The sequence below is a fragment of the Aphelocoma coerulescens genome, assembly GCF_041296385.1.
Source record: "Aphelocoma coerulescens isolate FSJ_1873_10779 chromosome Z unlocalized genomic scaffold, UR_Acoe_1.0 ChrZ, whole genome shotgun sequence".
In the NCBI taxonomy this organism is placed as follows: Eukaryota; Metazoa; Chordata; class Aves; order Passeriformes; family Corvidae; genus Aphelocoma; species Aphelocoma coerulescens.
The window spans coordinates 14,404,564-14,425,473 of NW_027184085.1; the positions used below are offsets into that span (position 1 = coordinate 14,404,564).

The 20,910-nt window shown below is 40.0% G+C and overlaps 1 protein-coding gene across 2 annotated transcripts in view; it reads right to left on the bottom strand.

Moving 5' to 3' along the window:
- Positions 1-20,910, bottom strand: part of PLCXD3 (phosphatidylinositol specific phospholipase C X domain containing 3) — an 81,197-nt gene that overhangs the window by 45,199 nt on the left and 15,088 nt on the right. The window lies entirely within an intron of this gene.

A 20,910-nucleotide genomic window follows, 5' to 3' on the forward strand; every position in this document is an offset into this window, starting at 1 on the left:
TTATAGGGGTAAACAGCAGAGAGATGCACCCAGATGGAAAAGGAGAACCCAGAGAACAACTTTAAATAAAACTATTTATTTGGTTACTGCTAAATGGAAATATAAGCAAAGGCGAGCTGTGCTTTTAGCCATGAAAATATATCACAAAAGAACAGAAAACATAGCAAAACACCAGAGGTATCAATCTAATCAACAGACAGGAAACAGGTCACACTTGGATGCTACTTTAGCCTGTAGATTAAATAAAAACCAAACAAACAATCAAAACCAACCACCACACTGTGATACGGGAAAAGCATCAACAGTGCCACTGTTGGAAGAGTTTTAGCTAGGATTGCAAAATGTATCTATCTGCCTCATCACCTGGTGTGCGTCCTTGCCAGCCCAGTAACATAAAGACACTTTTCATTTCATTTTGCAAACAGAATAAAGACAAGTAAAGATGCACAGAATAGAGAGAACTCAAACTGTCAGTACCTGTCTTCTATGCATCTCTTCTACCATCGCTAAAGAGGCAGTTTAAAGGTCCGCATGATCAATCAACCTAGACTCCTGTCAAACACCTTGTAACGCCCAGCAATCCAATTTCAGTAAGTCCTTCTTGCATTATTTGCTGCTAACATTATCCCTGCTGGATCCAACACAGCAATCAAATAAGCCACTGCACAATACAGAGAGCTGCAAGAAATGAATGAAACCAGTTATAAGACAGCATTTATACTATTTCATTCCTTAAGTTTCCAGCCTACAGTCCACACCAGACCCCCAGTTGGCATTTATCAGTAATGACCCATTAGGCCAATTTAGACTGCTGCAGATCTGGCTGTTAGTGTTAGACTTCAGCATTAAGAAGTCAATGAAAAAGCACAGGTGGTACTACTGATTAACTGAAAAAACAGACAGATGATCTGTCCTTTTTCCAGACTCAGGATACATCTAATTTACACTGGATATTCTTGTGTCTTCAAAAGCAATTATTAGTTTAGCTGTTTTATACTAAGAGTAAGTAAAATACCGTCATTTCATAGTATCTTCCTAACATGTAATTGGATACTCTCGTCATCCCCTAACTCATTTCAGCTGTTTTCAAAGGTTCAAAAGCTAACTTTAATTCAATAAAACTTAAAATGAGTAAATGCATTTACTAAGGGCCTTTCAAATCATCTGAAAATTGAATGTTTAAAGTGTTGCATATGCCCAAAAAAGAAGCCATGTCTTCTCTGGACATAATGGCAATGACTGCAGTCCACCTAGACTAGCAGTGTTTTGGCTTCAGTCTGACATTTACACAGCTTGGAAGTCAAAATATTGTCATTTGCAGTAATTCCATAGCTGGTGATACTGGTAATGGTGAGGATATTAGTAAAGCTGACTTTAGTGATGATGCCAGCAGATATTCTTCCATGCTTCCTTTGAATTCTCAAACAACCTATGTGTCACCTTCTCTTCCGGATAGAGATTGCCTTTATTACTTGGTTAGGAATATCACAGATCAAATTGCCTTAACATCGCTTTCCTCTCTGCTTTTTAGCTCTATATCATCCTGAATATTTTCAAGATATGTGCAAGGACTTGCTCATTTCTAACCCAGGTGCATAAGGATGTGAGGGGTTTGCATGGAAGGAGACTCTTTTCTTTAAATCTTTAAATAATTCTTCACTAAAATGGCACTGGCAGACAGTATCTCTGTTCGATGGTTGCACCTCATGCCCAAACACAATGGGAGCTGTTCCACAGTGCTGCTAGTGCTGCTTTTCAAGGAGACTGTCAAAGTTGCACCATGATCAGTGGTTTGGGTTTTTTTCCTCTCTACCTTTCCTTCAGTTATAGATATATATATTGATTTGGTAATTGGAAAATTTTTGAGTAACTAAGATATTTTGAAAAAGAAAGTCCTATTTACTCATTTTAGGATCAGTTCTACTGGGTAAAATAACAATACAGCAAGCCACTTGCAAGTACCTTAAAGAGGACCGACTGGCTGGAGACCCAGATCTTCACATTTAACTCTGTTTAAAAAGCTTTCCACAACTTCAACCTCTCTACTGGATGCAGAACTTCCCTCCTGGTGGGACATCACTGAAGCTGCGGGGCATGTGCAGCCAAAGTTCCCAGGACCCTTCATGCCTCCAATACACAGCTGTGATCCAGAGTGAGGTGTGAAAAGCAAATTCAGCACACATCTTTGGTGGAAATCTCTTCATCACTTAATAGTCATTTCTGCAATACTGAGGTAATAGTACACTCTCCCCCTTTAAAGGTGTTCTGGTAAGAAATGCCATATAGGAGATAGGTATTGCTGGATTTTTAGTTGGGGCAGTGCTTGGTGCAAATAGACATTCAGTCAGTGGCTTCCCAACATTCTCATTTATACCCATCATGGACCATAAGAACGTCGCCTTCACCCACAAAAGCGCAGCTGCAGTACCACCCTTCACCCTGCACACATGCACACCAGGGGCAGCCAGGCCCCCCTCAGCACTGCTGCCAGTTCATCCAGCCAAAACCAGCCACGACGGCAGCTGCAGAGCCTGTACTCTGCCCTTGCAGGAATACGATGCTCCAGATGGTGTTGCAAGGACATTGTCCACCCCTTCCACCCTGGTAGCCTTGTCAGCAATCAGACAGATCCCACACACATCAGAGGAGGCCTTTTCACAGAAATTCAGTTTTGTGTTGTGCTCATAACAGTAAACCATTCACCCTTGCATACATTTAAAATGTTTAGCATTTTAAAAAGAAAGTATGAAAATAATTGCATGGCAAATTGTTTCTCACCTATGAAAACACCTAGTCTGTAAATCTTGTTATTAACAATATCAGTGACATATAAACAAAAAATAAATACCTCTTATCAGAGTGCATGTTTTTAAATCTAAATATATTCATCAAGATTAAAATTTGTAGGAACTTCCAAAATCTTTCCTACAACTGGCAATCAGCCATTTTTTACATTAGGTTACTGACATACTTTAATTAGCTCTAATTCACAAATTATAATCACTGTCTAGCATGATGCACATGCTATGAAGCAGTTGTGAATCTTTATCAACATGCAGTCACTTTATTCTTACAGAATTCACTAATGCAAAAATAAGGTATCTTTTCCCATCATGAATTATGACATACCTGTCTTCCACTTAAGTACTCTGGTTTTCTGAAAATCATTTACAAACTACTAGGTAAAAGCATTAAAATCTCTGTTCATTGGAAACAATCAAGAAAAGACAAAAAACCCCCTCCTTTGCCATGGGGACTAGTACTTTCCTCAAATGCATTGCAACAGGATGCATAAATCAATCTTCAGTTCTTTGAAAAAAACTCGGGATTATATCATTCTTTCTGTTCCCAAGGACCTTTGACACCCTGAGTTGTGGGGTTCTGTCTATTGCTGTGAGTCAATGACATCTAGGCTCTTCCAAGTAAGACAGTTTTAAACCTGTTGGTATTTAACTACAACATGCAGTAATACTGTTATTGAAGAAACACAATTTTAAAATTGGAATTAAATATTTCAACCCTTTGTAATAGTGATATAGCTGTTGGTGTTACTGAAGTTCAGGTCTCATACAGTTCTTCAGCATCCACTGTTGATTTCCAAGCATTGTGCCAGGCAGTTTGATTTGAGCTCAGTTTTCAAGTGCAGAGTTTTATTCATTTGCTGGATCTGCTGGGTGAAATGTAATCTTCCTGAAGCAGTAATAACAAAAAACAAACTTGGTGCAGGTAAGTGAAAGGCAAAGGAATAATCAGCAAAAAACCTTGAGAAGAAAGGCTTTCAAATTGCAAGCTCTATTGTCTGAGAAGAGACTGGCAATACAATGCCTTCTATATTTGCTGAAGTGTACTTGAAGCACAGGAGCTTCTTGCTCCATGTGCTTAGCTACCCAGAAAGACAGAAGATTTGTTCCACCTTTTGCTTTATTTCATCTTACATACCCATCTGTGATGAGGTACAAATCCACATTAAACACTAATTGTTTCCTTCTTTCACAAGTCAGCATCCTTTGAAGTACTCCAGAAACAATATAGTCCACTTATTTGCATACAACAAGCCAGATTTCGTGGCAGTGACTGATTTGCACCAGCCAAGCAGGAGGAGACAGGCACAAAAGGGCACTACACTCTGGACAGTTAATGACATATTCAACGATGACAAGGCAAGTGTGAATGTCGATGCTAGACATGGGTTTGTGTATGATGCCACACATCAACAGCCCATAAGGAGGGATAGGAGGCAAACAATCTGTGCTGAAATCCACCCCGTCTGCTGCATGCTCCTTTTAGTGGCTGCACACAGGCACATCACTCAAAAGGCTCCCCCATCCTGTGCAGCAAGAGCAGCTGCAGTGGAGGCAGAATCTGGCCCTCAGTGTAGGAGGAAAACGAGCAGCGAGCAGAACAGCAGTTCCCACCCTCGTGCTACCATTTAACAGTTTTGCTGGTATGTGACCTTTTGTTTGCCATCAAATCATCTCCCTAGCATTCAAATCATATGTTTGTCTATTCATCAAATCCCCTGAACATTCAAACCACATACACAAAGGCTGTTTGGATCCTTTCTGCCTCTATTGTGGCAGCTCAATAACGAAGACAGGGAGCTCCCAGCTGGGTATCAGCAGCAGAGAAACACTGCACAGCCAGAGGGGAAAGACATGTCAGTAGAGCACTTATATAGGGAGAAAATTAGAGTCTAGAAACTCACTGAAAAGTCATCCCTTTTCTTCTGACTGTCATAAAAAAAGATGCTCAAAATAATTACTACACTAGCGATGTTTAAATGTTAATTTGTACAGTACTCTGTGGAGCATACGGTTCTGATTGACATTTTGGCTAGATAAGGAACCTTACTTAGCAATCTGTTTGCTGAATTAAAGCATTAATAGAGGCAGTTTGATAAAAATTATGTCACCCTTTTTGAAACCAAGCCAAAGGAAAGATATGCTTTTATGATTTTGCCCCTTCAATTGGTGATATTTAGACCACCAGACTTTCAGGATAGATTTGAATCCTCACCATTAAAAATCACAAACTAGGGAATCACTACAAAATTATAGCACTAAAACTTCCCCTATCTGAAGAGGTTCCGTTTGCAGGAGCAGCAATTCATTGGGTATTTAATTTCATGACACAGAAGCACATTCACTTAGCTGGCCCATGCTTATCACATCAACTATTTCATCAAGTTGCAACCAATTAAAATGAAGCCTCTTGTCTAAACTGGTAATGGTCATCTAAATTCCTTCTGAGGTGAAAGACCTCTGGTGTCTATTTACCTTGTTCACATACCTGTGACGAATATAAGCTACTTTATTAGTGAAGGTGATTCTTCTTCTCCCTCTTCAAATGAGAAAAAACAACCCACTTCAGTCAGCTAAAATTAGGTGAGATGTATCCCAGCATACGTATCTCTGCTATTAATGCATCTTTAAGGGGAGGGAAATATTATCCCTGTATTACTAATGGGCAAGTTAGAGTCCTGAGAGGCTCTAAGTTGTACTTTCAAAGAATTTAAAGTCCATCTACACTGAATTTAGAAGTTTAAAGTCTAAAACGGTAACCTTGAAAACCCCTCTGTGGCAGACAGGTAATGAATAGAAAGCTTTACCTCCTTTCTGTCTCACTGAGGTCCAACTTTATCAGTTACACCTGTATGGGGCAGCCTGAAGAAGTCCTCAACAAGGAGCATGCCTGCTCTGCTTTAGGTAGGAATTGGAGAAACTTCTACAGAGACATAATACAGGGAAGCTTTTGTTATTGCTGGGCAGGGCTTACACAGAGCCAAGGTCTTTTCTGCTTTTCGTAGTGCCGTGCTAGCAAGGAGCCAGCATGGGAGGGTGTGGGGAGACACAGCCAGGACAGGTGTCTCAAGCTGACAAAAGGGATATTCCAGACCATATGACATCATGCTCAGGATATAAGGTAGCTGGAAAGAAGAACAAAGTGATGGTATATTTGGAGTGATGGCATTTGTCTTCACAAGTAACCATTATATGTGATTGAGCCCTGCTTTCCTGGAGTTGGCTGAACACCTGACTGTCCACAGAAAGTGGTGGATGAAATCTTCATGTTGCTTTGTTTGTATATGTGGGCTTTTCTTTCTCTAATAAACTGTCTCTGTGTCTGAGTTTTACAGCCTTTACTCTTCCAATTCTCTCCCTGATCCTGCTAGTGGGGCAATGAGCAAGCAGCTTTGTGGTACTTAGTGGCTGCCTGGGGTTAAACCATGACTGACTGAAATAAGACTCCCAGTCTGAAACAGTGTTTCTCCACCTCAGTAATACATAGAAGCATAAAAGGTGATGGTGTTTTGTGGGAAATGCTGACTCAGGTTCAAGAGCAGAGGCCATTACTAAAGGGATGCAGGCAAGAACCAGCTCTCCACAGACACCAGGACTTACCAGCTGGGCAGAGGCAAGCTGGGTTCTGGAACCAGGTTTGAGCACTCAGTGTTTGGTGTTGTGGGCAGGGAGGCATGCGCAAAGACAAAAGGAGGGAGAGCCTACAAGACCAGAGTTGCTGCCCCAGGTCCTGCAGGAACACCTGTAGGGAAACACACCCTTCTTCTGCATGTTTGAGGTACATGAGTGGTGAGGGATGAATGAACGTGGCCTCACACAGCCCAGAGACATCCACCACAACCTCCAAGTGTTCTCTGTAAGCTACCAGAGAGACAGAAATCCTTTTAGGAGAAACAGTGTATCACCCATAACACTTTCTGTTTGACAGACTAAAATTGCACAAGCCAATTTAGTATTTCTCCCACCATGAGATGAGAACAGTGCCCAGACGGTCAGCCCTTGGTGTACTGAGGGAAAGCATTTTTTGGAACACAGTTGGCACAGCCCAGGCTGGAATACACTTGATATCCAGACAGTAACACTTTAAGGTTTCACAGACTGAGCTATTCAGACTGCGTATATTCTTAGATGGCACTAGTATTAGTGTCAGGTTGTATTTTTGTACATAGCTTGAAGTCTGCTGCTTCCATTTCAGGCCTGGAGAAAGCTTTCTATAGCTAAAAGTTTATCCAATTTTTTCCAATTATAGCTGCTGGTCATCAGAAGTTATTACCTTTCCTACGTGCCTGGGACTATCACAGTCATAAGGAAACCACTGCATATGGGAAGATACTGAATTTGGTGTCTGAATGGAGATTGTCCAAAATGAAGAAAAATGAAGTCGTATTACCACTTCTTGAATTTGCACACCATGCCCAGAAGACCTATACCCCCAAATCTCTAAGTATTACTCATTTTTAACTACTATATACAACTAAGTAGAGAATTCAAACACTGAGAAATCATCTGTTTCACTCAGCCAACTCAGCTCCACAGGAAACAACAGAAACAAGAAAAGTGCTCCCAAACACTTAAACATTCATGCAAAAAAAACAAGCACTATACTGCAAACCCTATTACGCTGCCAAAATAATCTGGTAACAGACAAAACAAGGGAAAAAATATCTCATTAAGATGAAAACACCCACTGCCAGCAACAAATTAACCTGGATACCCTATGAATGCATCACGAAATAACAATGTCAGAATCAACACCCTTGGACACAAACTTAAAGTTAAGTCCTTAAAAAATTTCTTCAACAGAAGGAGACCAATGAAAACCCCACACATCTTAAGCCTTTAATATTTTTTGTTAGCTGCAAGTTCTTTATTAAGCTAATCCCTTTAATACCTGGTTAATAAATTCAACTGCCAGCTCTTAACAATACAGGTAACAACACTCAGGAATCCATGGTAGAAGTTTACATTTTCCTCTGCCACGTTCATAACTACTGAACTAAGCCTGATCTGATATCAAAGGCTCCATTTTTCAGATGGGAAAGAAATCACAGAAGATGTGTGAACTCTCAGGGTACAGAGGCGGCACTTTTTGGGAGGCAGAGCCTCTCTCCCCCAATCACCTCCCCAGCCCTCCTGGCTCACATGCCCAACTTTTCACTCTGAATCACTATTGGCATCCGAGGGGAGACACAGCCTCATGGTCCAATAGAAAAGAAATACATTTATAAATAAAAAGCACTACACATTGGCAAATGTGCTGATATTTCATCTATGTGCATCTTCCCACCTGCACAGCACTGGAAATTAACATTTTCTTAATTTGCTTAAAGAAACACCCACAAGGTCGGCTCGATCTTGTGATTTCTGTGGATTATATTACCTGACTCGAATGCCAAACACAGTTTGGTATTTCCAAATATAGACCTTGCATGTATTTTTCTGAAGTGTCTCAGCACAGGGCTGGACAAAATTTGATTTTCCTTCTTCCCAAAACTGATTATGCTCTGTGGCATATCCACTCCTATACACTCCCTCCCCATCCCTCTCAATTCTGTCAACCTTCTGTTAGCAGCAAAGAAACAAGAGGAGATTATAACCAACATCAGGTTTATTTCAACTGAAGTCTGTTACAGCATTTTTCTATAAATCTGTCAGTTATTTCCCAGTAATTATTTATTTATGGATTTTTAGCCAAATAGACAATGGTTTGTATCACAAAAGGTGCACGAAATGGACAGATAACTATACAGTTTCTTAACCTGGCTGTATTCCTCCTGCAAAAGGTGGCTTTAGCTTTGCAGAAAACATAATGCAAAGGTGAATTGAAAGGTCAATCTGACCTTCACTTTGACAGGTTTAAGACATTAAAGGTTAATACACGCAAGAGATGTTGGCTCTGTCTCAAAGACCCTTTTCCAAGCACATTTGTGTACAGAACCAATGTTTCTATAGAGAATCACAGAATCATTTACGTTAGAAAACACTTTTAAGATCATCGAATCCAACAACATACATTGATGGACTCTGAGCCCGCCAAAGAGAGGCGTGAGAGCAAGCAAGATTTAAAGGATATTTTAACTGGCTTTGGATAAATTAATGCAAGGCTCTCAGAGGACACCTGCACTGATACATGCAGTTCAGACTGTGAGACTGCTGACTGACACTGCATCCACACACTGTGCTCTTCTCCACCTATCCTGGCAGGGACTGGAACCCCACAGCCACCTGCAGGGTGATGCACCCTGGTGCCTCCCAACCCCTGCATGTTCCCACTGTGTCACAGAAATGGTTTCATTAATGGTACATCATAACCTCATTTTGCTTGAGTAGGGTTCATCTTTTCATTATAGATGCAGCAATTAGTTAATGAGGAGGAACAGCCATTGCTAAAAGACTAAGTTGTAACACAATAACTCAATTGGCATGAACTAGATTTCAAAACCTGAGTGGAGCTGTATCATCTATTGTTGAATGGGAGACCTTGCAGCTCTCTGTCACACTGAAGTTTTTGCATTTGCATTTGATACTACTTTTCACCCTGCCCCTCCACCCCAGAAATATACACCTGTAAAGGAAATGAGAAGAGGGAATCAATTCAAAGACAGGTGGAAATTTAATTCCACCAAAACTGGAAAATTTTGAATAGAATATTTTTATCTAGGTAGTATTTGTGAGCCAGAACTATAACAAGGACATATTGTAAACTCAAAAAAACCCCCATTCCTATTCTAAAATAAAAGCAGTGCTATTTAATTACTTCACCGATTTCTCCTCTGGCAAAAGCATCAGCTAAGTAAATAAAATATTTTAGTGTAGAGCTGTGATTCCTTATGGCCTTGGCCAGGTTGACAAATAAAACTAGCATAAACCTCAAAACCTGGGAGGCAAACAGTTATCTCATTAAAGTGCAGCACATTAACTTGCCATCAGCTCTGCTGCATGCTGTGCTGTGGATAAATTAAATGTGAATTCAGAAGAATTCTGACTGTCTGTGTCTGACAAGCTTTATTACTGTGCATATACCAGCAATCATCTCCCCAGTTTTGCAGGAAAAAACCCAAAACATTAAGAAGGCAAGAGCAAAACAGTCCAAGTTTATCTCTTCTGGCAGCAGAGTAGCTAAAGTTAAAATGCCAGAGATGGCCTCACAGAAATGCTTTGATGGCAAATACATAAATGGAACCAATCTTTTGGACAGCCCCCAGTAAAGCAGATATTTTGGTGACCTACCATTAGCAGTTTCTCCTTGTGGCCAAACCTACTGAGAGTCTGTGGTTTGTGCAAATGCAATCCAAGCTCTCACAAGCGCAACCTGACCACTGACTCTGATGGATTTTGGCTCAGTCAGGCACAGGGGAGGTCACTGAATAATATATTTTCCTGGGGCATAAGGAAACATTTCCTTACCTTCTGAAGTTCTTTGTCCTTTATTCTTTTAGTGTTACTTTATCTTGGAGCATGAAGAGGTTCCAATATTTTAGCTGTGTTTCATCCATGTCAGTGAGACAACACTTGACCATGAAAAGCAGGTATTCACATTTCTTTTCCACTATATTTTCTCAAGTTCTATCTCACTAATAAAAATCAGGATTTGTGACCATCATCATGTATTTTTCAAAATGCAAACATAATAAAAATTAGTGCATTTTAATCAGGCAAAACCATCACAAATGAGGACAAAAGTGAGACAATCATCACTCCAGCTGGCTCAGGTCTCCCAAGACACTACCAGAAATGCAAGTATTCAAGACTGCAGGCCACTGATTGAGCACAAAGAAGGAATGTGCAACTACCTAAGTTTTATATCTATATTTACATGATATTATTCTTCAGATGTGCTCAATAGTAATGTATTAATATATGATCTCTGGCATGAGCTTTTGAAGGCCTTATAGCTGGTTTAGCTCAATGGGTGCACCATTACATGGTGACCATCAGAGGTATGCAAGAGCAGAATTTGGGACATTGGCACAACTACAAATAGTAGCACATGGTAATAAAGACTTTGAGGTCCTGGAGCGTGTCCAGAGAAGGGCAAAAAAGCTGGTGAAGGGTCTGGAGCATAGGTCTTGTTATAAGTGGCTGAGGTAGTAGAGTGGTTTAGCTTGGAGAAGAGGAGGCTCAGTAGGGACTTCATCGCTCTCTAAACTCCCTGACAGGAGGGTGTAGCCAGGTGGTGGTCGGCCTCTTCTTCCAAGTAACAAATTAAAGAAAAAGGGGAAATGGCCTCAAATTGTGCCAGGGGAGGTTTAGATTGGGTACTAGGAAGAATTTCTTCACTGAAAGAGTTGCAAGCATTGGAACAGGTTACTCAGGGAAGTAGTGGAGTCACCATCCCTGGAGGTATTTAAAATATGGGCAGACATGGTATTAACAGACATCTCTTACTGGTGATTCTGTAGTTTTAGGTTAATGGTTGGACTTGATGATCATAGAGGTCTTTTACAACTGAAATAATTCCATGGTTTTCTTCTATTAAACAAAGCACCCCTTGGCCTTTGGCAAAGTAAAATCCTGTAGCTCCATGCTTGTTTAATGTACATATGCATTAAACCACATCAGCAATTCTCTTGGACAGAAGCACACTGAATTTCTATCAGTTCAGATAGATGGGGACTTAAAAATTGACCTTTTACTCATCAATATTTCAATGCCCTATTAGGTTCCATTCAGTAGAGAATGTCCTCAGCACATGTCCTTACAAAACACAGCAAAGCTGGAGAGCATAACAAGCATTTAACTGAAGAAATTAGAAGGGCATAGAATTTGCCTAAAGCCTCCAAAGCTATGGCCTGTTTCATTGCTAAAAGTTATGTTGCTTCAGAGGACACAATTTAGTCTACAGACAAAATTCAGGCAGTCCACAGAAGGTTGCCTCTGAAGCTGGTCAGAAGTCCTGAAGGAGCTCACCCTGCACTGCTGACCACACAGAGACAGTGCTTTCCCAAGTGATGTTTTAGCTACTAAGAACGCTTGGAAGCAGACAAATGGCATTTGATTGGTGGCCCTAAATCCTAGAGTTTCATCACAAAAGACAAAGCATCAACTCCAAGTCATTCACAGGGAACATGTCTCTGACAGGGTTACTGGGCTGAAGTGTAATCTTGTAAACATGTAAATTCAAAGCATGGGAATGCTCTAAGTGGCTGGTACGCACCTGCAGCAGGAAAGTGGGTTGCACCTCACACACAAAGAACTTCTGGGGAATTAAAGCCACCCCACAGCAAAACACAATTCCCATATCCAGTTTTCTTCCCCCTACCAGATTTCTCCAGCCAAATCAGATCATGCACAGGTGTTGGGAGGAAAACATAAATTGAGAGAAAGGAAATAACCGTAATGTATCTTTTAAACGAGAGTTGTGTAGACACTATGGGATCTGGCAATTTAAATTAACTTCCCTGGCATTTACAAGGGGTGATGAGGTAAAGATATTATCTAGTAAATAATTTGCCTTGACAAATACGCTGGTTTTTTCTAGCCAACAGCAATCCCTATAATATACCTGAGCAGACACAACTTATGGATATTCTCTGAGAGGTCCCGCATGGGTTCTTGCCATTCAACTGCTTCTGCACTACCTGGTGTAGGGCACCCGTGTGTCCAACACTGCCACACACAGAGAAAGGAGAGGAATAGAGAATTAGAGAAAATGGTAGTAATGTTTACTCTGAAAAAGGACTGTTGAGCTTTTCAGGGTTTCTTACAAAGACATATAAACTTTCTAAACAGGTTTTCCTTTTGTAGCTTGTTCATCTATCACTCCATTTGTCCCATATTCTTTGTGCAGCTTGCAAAATAAAGTTTAGTTTCATCCCTTATGAACTTTCAAAAGGGAGTTGTCATCTGAAGGAAAAATACACAGAAAAATATACGTGCACATATGCAAACACTTCCATACACACGCATGCAGTGGAGTCAATGCAATGATTAATACGAATTATTGTATCTACTAAACAAGTGATTACCTTGCTGTCATGGTTTAGCATAGGTAAAGAAGGCTCCATCAGCCATGGAAGTGATTCTCTTGCAAAGAGGTGCTTACAGCTTCCTCTATGACCTTACAGAACCAATCAACTGGCTAGTTTGAATATTGGCAACTTTTTAAGCCACTTAAGAAGCTTGACATGCCTCTGTGATTCACGTTTAAGAACGAACAAACCCCAGGAAAGATCTTTTTCTTCTGGCTTTTGGACAGGTAACTGGGGGGCCTGCACAGCCCAGCGGGAGACAGCCATCCTGGAGCCGTGTGGCCCTGTTCCACCCACAGCCCCTCAGTGCGGGCCAGCCCCGCAGCCCCGCTCCGTGCAGGCGGCACAGCCCGGCTCCCCCTCAACTCCAGTGGGGCCAAAGATTCATCTGAGGCCGCTGCCTGGCAAAGATCCTGTGACCAACAGCGATAAGCGAATTCCAGCTGCAGGACCAGGTGAGATGAACCCTTTTAGTGCTGTAAGTTTCCTCCAGAACAGATGAAGCCTGCAGACATCAATCCTCTCCTGAGTCAGAGGAAGAGGAAAGGTGGACACAAGTGAAGAAAACACCATAAAGACACCAAAGTCAGTGAAGAAGGAAGAGCTGAAACCCTGAGGAAGGAGAGGAGGAGATGCTTCAAACCTAGAAGCTGAAATTCTGTTGTAAAGCTATGGTGATGGACTATGATACATCAGAGTACCTGTTGTAATTTCATGAAAGCATGGGGAGTGGAGCATTCAAATTGCAATTGTGAGCAAAAGTATCTGTGCTGAAACAAGCAAATGACTGTAACTGTGAGTAAAAGTACCTGTGCTGAAATAAGCAAATGTTGAAGTAGCTGTGATTTGATGAGAAGGTTGAACAGAGAGAGATGAAAAATGATGAGGACCCTTGCTCCCTGGGAAGAAGAAGACCTCTCTTCCTAGAGATGAAGATGCTCCCAGAGATAGGTGAAGAGAACCTTTGCTTCTGAATAGCTCAACCTTAAAATGGTACCCCAGTAGCTCAAGATTGGACCCTCGAAAACAGTTGTGGGGAAAGCTGTTAGGTCGGGGGAAGGGACTCTCACATGTGAGCAGAGAACCAACCCTGGCGGCTGCCTCGCTGTGACATTGAAGCCATGAGAGAACTGCTCTTGTGGAGATGTCTCCATAGCACGAGCAAGAGAGACTCCTCTCCCTAAGTGAACTGAAAAAAAGAGTATTATAGAGGTGATAAACTGACCGGGAATCTCAAGGGTTGTCTTTTTTACGTGGTCAGTGGGAGAAGGAAGAAAGGAGGAGGAAGAGAAGTGTTCTGAAGGTTTAGTCTGAGTTTTTTCCCTTTCTTTTAGGTCTGTTAATAAACTTCTTTATATTCTCTTAAGCTTTGTGCCTGCTTTGTTTTTCTCCTAATTCTTATCTCACAGAAGCAAAATAAGTAAGTAATGGATATTTCAAACCAAACCACTACACTTAATTGGTGTTTCTGCCCAGTGTTTCTGCCTGCTACACTTACATAATGTGAAACCTTGCTCTTTATAAGTTGAAGGGGAAATCTGCTTTCCTGAGGAGGAAAAATTTTATCTCATCTTCAAAACAGCAGATTATGAAACAATCAGGACTCAGCCCAGGATAATTTTTCAGTTCTTGAGATCTCCACTCTCACTCACTCATCCAAACAAGCCCAGCAACCAGTCCAACACCAAGTGTGGTTCATTATCCTGTTTGGTTTTGGCTTGGGTTTTTTTGGTTTATTTCATGGAGGTTTTGTGGTTTTGTTGTTTATTGAGATTTTTTTAAAGAATTAAAAATTTTACTAAACTTACCCCTGTGTAGAACTTAAGTTTGCTGAGCTAAAGGCAATGTCTGCCCTGGACGTCCTACAGTCTACAAGGACAAGAGATGGACGGAGAAAAACACTGCAAAGGAAGAGAAAGAAAACTACTGGTGGCAGCCAAAAATGGAGAGAAATTTCAAATCTCTGTTAATGCTGATGTTGGTTTGGCCTACTTGTATCCCACACAGGAGGAGTAACCCTCCTCAGCTCTCCTACATGGAGGGATGATCTAATGAGGACCTGACTCAAAGTGAGACCATTCTCATCTCTGGCAAGTGTTTGCTCATGAAGATGCCCCTGCTTATTGCAGGGGGTTTGGATGAGATCAGCTTTCAAGGTCCTTTCCAAATGAAACTATTCTGTGGCTCTACAGTTCTAAGCAACTGCACAAATTCAACAAGATTTAAAATAACACTCCTTTCAGCATGCAAGGCCTGTGCCCAAATACAGTGCAGATCTTTGATCTTCAAGCCCTCAAGTAAAACACCCAAGATGAATACTCAAGTTTGTTCAGAGGACAGAGGGGCAGGTTGGTCCTGTGAGTCCATTTTTAACAATGTGTTTCAAAGAGCTATCTTCTATAATTCAAGAAAGAAACACCAGTGACTAAAGCATCTCTTTGTAGTAAAAGTGAGCGAGTAGTCTTGAAGCCCAGAATGACCGATGCTAGTCCTTTCACTCAGATTCAAGGAGATAAGTAAGCTACAAAGCTCTGTGTTCAGCTGGTTACAATATTTGATGAAGAGAAGGTTAATCTTTCTGGTACTTTTAATAACCACCTCTCAAATTAGTGGCACAGCTGGTGTCCCAACACAAGGGTAAGGACACTGAATATTGCCAGCTCCAATGTAACAATTAAATAGTGATGAACTCGGAGCAGAAAAGCCATACTCTGTTTTAACCTCTTTACCCTGAAGACCTGTACACAGAGGATAATTAATTGAGCAGATCATTATAGGTGAAAGCCTAACTCAACAGCTGGAAAAAGTCATGAACGAATGAATTATATATACACACACACTTATGTAAATATATATATATACACACACAGAGAAATTAAAAATAATATTCCTACATACATATGTATTTATATATGTATGTGAATTAAAAATTGTGCAAGACTCCTTTGAATGTGAGCCTAAAGAGTACCCTGAAACATGTACACAGACACCTTCAAAAGGCTGGGATGGATCCTTGCAATCATTTGTTGCATACTAATCTCACTCACCGCCCTTTCCAGGAATTCAAGGACACATGGTGAAATCAGCAAGACACCCAGACTGAGACAGACAGTAGTCTGCCCCGCATTAGGGAAGAGAGAAGCATCCTTAACATGGTCACAGAATGGGGTCACTTTCAAAATGCCTTGAAAGCGTAAAAAAATTTTGTTCACAGGGGAGCCCACATGCATTTATTTAAGGTTCAAATGGATCAGCTTAGGGCAATGTGTATGTGGACCTCAGCAGTGACCTAATTCTGACTTCCTGAGAGCACAGTTTCATGGATTCCAGATGCATTTAGAAATTCAAATTTAAATTTTTACCAGTTCCCATGGAAGCAAAATCATGTACCCATGTTACCTGAGCAAGCCAGCCAAAATCCCAAAAAGCACTTGTTTAATATATGCCAAGTACCACAGAAAAATATTTGCATTCTGTTAATCTCCACTTGACATTAAACATGTGGAAGCCTGAAAACTATATACAGATACTTGTTTCTTCTGAGGCCAGTGCTAGTCATAAACAAGGAATTAAAAATGTTTTCATAAACTTTACTCTTCTGCTGATCACTTACCAAAAAGGCTCCCTGTCTCTATATTGCTTGTATGGTTTATTCACTATGTTAAAGCTCAGCTGTTCACACGTCGGGTCCTTACACATATTCCAAGTATAGGATTCACTATTCATATTACGTATCTTAGTCCACAGTTCGCTTTGCAACAGAGAATTTGGCTGGGGCTAATAGTACTGTCTGAACTTCACAGCCTATTTATCAGTCAGATTCATCAATTTATCCTCCTATGAGTAGCGGTGAGTAAACTCCCACAAATTGCTTTCCCACACATAATTGCTTTGTGTAAGAAAGGTTATGCAAGCGTTCAGGGAAGTTCACTTGGTCAGTGCATTCAAGAACAACCTTTTTGTAATTTTAATTTACTATTTCCCAAATGTTTGTAAGCTACTGAACCAGGGTCACAGCCACACTGCACCCTATTCACATTCTGACTTTTCCTGTTTTGAGCATATGAATAAGCATTCAGAATTTAAGCTTCTATAAAACACCTTGAGAACAAAGCTCTACCTAAGAAATTGTGATGATGAAAGGATTATACTTTAGACAGAAAAACTGACTAAAAGTACTGCTGAAAACAATGTGTCACCTTATTCCTACACCTTGTTCTGTCTAACCCAATCTACCCCACTATGGTCTATGTTTATAAATTCATTCTGAACAGTCCATATTTGACAACTTATTCTGCTGCAGGAAATGTAAATATCCAAAGAAAAACCCTTACCAAACATTATTTTTTCTTCCAAAAATGGATTAGAAGACAAAATACCTAATTCTAATGCTACAAAATAAGAGTATGATTTTTAAAATACTGAAGATGAAAAATATCACAACGAATGTGAAAAGACAATAAGAGGAAAGCAAAAATTCTACAAGTCAGTGTGATTGCACTATCTGTTATGAAAGGCAAATAAATCTAATAACTATGAAGGGAAGAAATAAAGTAAGAAAAAAAAATCTAGTTATAAGAAATTGTTGAAGCCATGATTAAGTGTCCTTGATTAACTGTGCCACAACTATAGCTCCTAGTTCAGTCTGGGAAGCAATATTGTCCCACCCCCTTATTCTCTATATGATGTCTAAGTGAGTATTTTCACATATTGCTGTCTGCTTCTGGCTCCTAAAAACCAAATTTCTGCTCCTAAAAGCCAAAAAATTATTCAGTGCTTCAGGATACATACGGGTGAAGCAATCATTTAGTCATCCAGGTGAAATTCTTCCTGAAGCAGACAACAAACTTGGCATTGTGGTGAAATCTCCTTTCATAACCTTGTCAGAAGTAGCCTCTGCCTCTTGAAGAATTTTTTTAAACTTTATTTTTTTAATAAAAAGAAGTGATAATGGTTTGGTTTCTGACAGAGATCTCTGCAAAGTGGTGAGACTACCACACTCTCCAGGTCATGCAGGTAACAGAAAGGGCTTTTTTTTTGTTAGACCTACATTACAAGACATGTCTATTTCATAAAATATTTCCTATATTATTTAAGTCACTAAGAAATAATATTATTTTTTTATGTGTGTTCAACTATCAATCTATGCTTACACATTCTATTGTTCAAGAGTGCCTGAAAGTCAGTATTTTATAGGAAAGTAATTTTACATGATTGGTTTACAGAACAGAAAAACCCAACAGGATTAACAGGCAGTATCTAAAGATTCACACCAAAATCATATTAGAATAGACTGTTCAACAAACACAGATTGCAACAACCAGCTCCACAAGAGAAGTGGCTTTAAAACACTGGAAACTGGAACATTGTTTAATTCTTGAGTATTTCCAGCTCATCTTGGCTCTTTGCCAAGAGTTTTCATCCCACAAATCTTGTTTCTGATCTAAGTCCATACTCACTAAAAACTGAAATATATAACATAAGCAGTTAAAACCAAATTTTTTTTTTTTTTAAAAATCTGTATTTCAGGCATCACAGAAAGGGAAGCTTTCAATGAAAAATCTTAATATATGTGTTTTCAGTGAAGTTAAGCATTCTGTACAGGGACATTCAGCTCCCTGCAAATGAATCCTTTACAAAAAATGCACTATTTATAAAATGACGCAGACACAAGTTAGAAAACCCTCACAGTATGGAAAAACTCACAGAATAAAAATCCTTAGAGCTTGACTTGAGAGGCTTTCGGAACAGAACTAGATGGACATTTTTCATGGCCCTGAAAATGCATGCATCTCTCCATCCAGCAGCACAAAAAGACTTAGAAGTGTTTCAGTGAAACAAATGCAAAATTTATGTCAGTTTTAGTAGCTGGAAATGTCAAGAATATACAAAACAACTAGCAGATCTGCTTGCCCCTGTTCTTGCTCTTCCCTGTAAGTCTGCATGTGGTCACTTCTGGAGAGCAGGACAATGGGGAGATTGCAGTACACTATTTATATGTCACTTCAAACATAATGTCTTGGCTTGAAATAAATACTTTGGGTTTGATATATCTTGCAATTACTGGAATAATACACTTTCAAATGACTGAAGTAAAACTTTTTATTTTTGAATGAGAGAATGCCTACATTCCATCCCAAATGGATTACTCTTTTTTTGCTGTCTTTCATCAACTGCCAATGAAGAAATGCATTTTTTACTTCCCAAGTTCCTTTCCTCCAGCATTTCCTGGAAAACAGACAACAACAGTAAGGGCATTTCAGATCAAGGGTTCTTTACAGACCTCTAAGGCCACAATAGGTAATGGTTATTGATGCTGGACTGTTGCCTTGCATGGAGGAAATCCATTCAAGCCATGGAATAATTCAATTCAGTAGACCCTACAGCAACTCTGAAACCTCATAATAAGATGGAGTGCTTTTTCTGGAAAGAACTCTGATCTCACTTTTAACAGATTTCTCTTCTCAATCTATCAGTTGTTCTAGCAGTCTCATCGGTAAAAACATGCAGTTTAATTTCAAGCTGAATATATATGGAGAAAAATGACATTTATATTTCACTTCTTGACTACCCCCAGAGTATGCTGTGATAGTTATATTCCTACCAGAAAGCCATTCTGAAAAATCATTGCTCATATTCTTTAATCAGACTCAGAAACATTTTCATACCCTCTAGGAAGAGACAGCTCCATCAAAAATATGACTCTCACAGGATCTCTAACACCAACTTTCTTCATGGTCTTGACGTAGCAAATGGTCTCTTCAGGATTTCATAATTTCTAGTATCAGAATGAAATGTGTCATTAAAAGCTTTAAAGGGACAGCTCATGGAATAACTTATAGGACATCATCTTCAACTGACAACTAAGGATACAGAGGCTGAAATGCACAGGCAGAGCAAAGATCTCAGCATCTTCTCCTGATATCACCAGCTTCCTCCTCTTCCCTTTAACTGGGGTAAGCAATTCCTCATCATTTGCTCTTTTTGAGGCTTTGAAATTCAACTTTGACATACTAAACAGTAATACCCTCTTCCTAGACAACCAGAGAACTGTGATTATGGAGAATAGCACAGTCAAAAACATACTTTTATACAGAATGACCCTGTCACATACATGAATTGATCAGCCTTCAAAAGCATAATGCCTTTATGAGGGTAAAAAGAGGATTGCATTAAGGGTGGAAGGGCTGTTTAAGCAGAATGAATAGAGTAACAAATACTGTGGTGATTGTGGGGTTTTGGCTTGGTTCTTTCTTTCCTTTGCAGATACAGGGACAGCTCATAAAATCAGCATCACTGCCTAAAAAAGAAGATGATAATTTGGTATCATGTGGACTCCCCAAGACGTACCCCAGCATTTTAATGCACATTTTCAGAAACTGTCCAAATTGAAAGTAACGGGAATTTTTTTCAGTACATATTACAAAAAAAGCTTGAGAAAGGGAGACACTAGTTATTTTTTCCACATCACCAGACCTTTTGTTTGTCTTTCTCTTATGGAAGTATTTCTACAACACAAGACATGACTAGCACCCCAGAACAACACATGGAGAGATCAAATTTTCTGCCTGGATCTTGTAGAGGTTAAGGATGAAATGCTTCCAGAGAAGCAACAACAGTGTAGGCAGTACCCAAAAATAATAGTTGAGCCTGCCTAGCTGGAATCTAATGGAAAGTGAGCTACAGACAACAACTAGGGAACTGCCCTGATACAGCATGTGGTCAGGTGTGTCCCATGGGTCAGGGACAGCTAACCTCAAAGTATCACTGTATATTGAAAAGTAATATTACTTTTAAGTGTTAATGTATTTCCTGGTGTCTTCCCTGTGATACATTTTCTTCTACAAGAGAATGTGCTTTGACTCCAGCAAATAACAAAAATATAAGTTTACTTCTTACCTGAGTTACACCAATGACTAATTAAGGCCTATCTGGAGGCTCCTCCAGTTTAGGGGAGGTTTCTTATAATGTAAACAGTGCTATCAGCGGGCTGGTTCATATAAAAGACCTCATTGGTAAGAGACAAAGAATCCAAAATTTGCTGTTTGGTAAGTAGTGACTTCTGCATAATCATCAGGCTGTAATTCAATTAGTTTAGACTCTGCCACACACACAGCAACATAGACACAGGCTCCGAG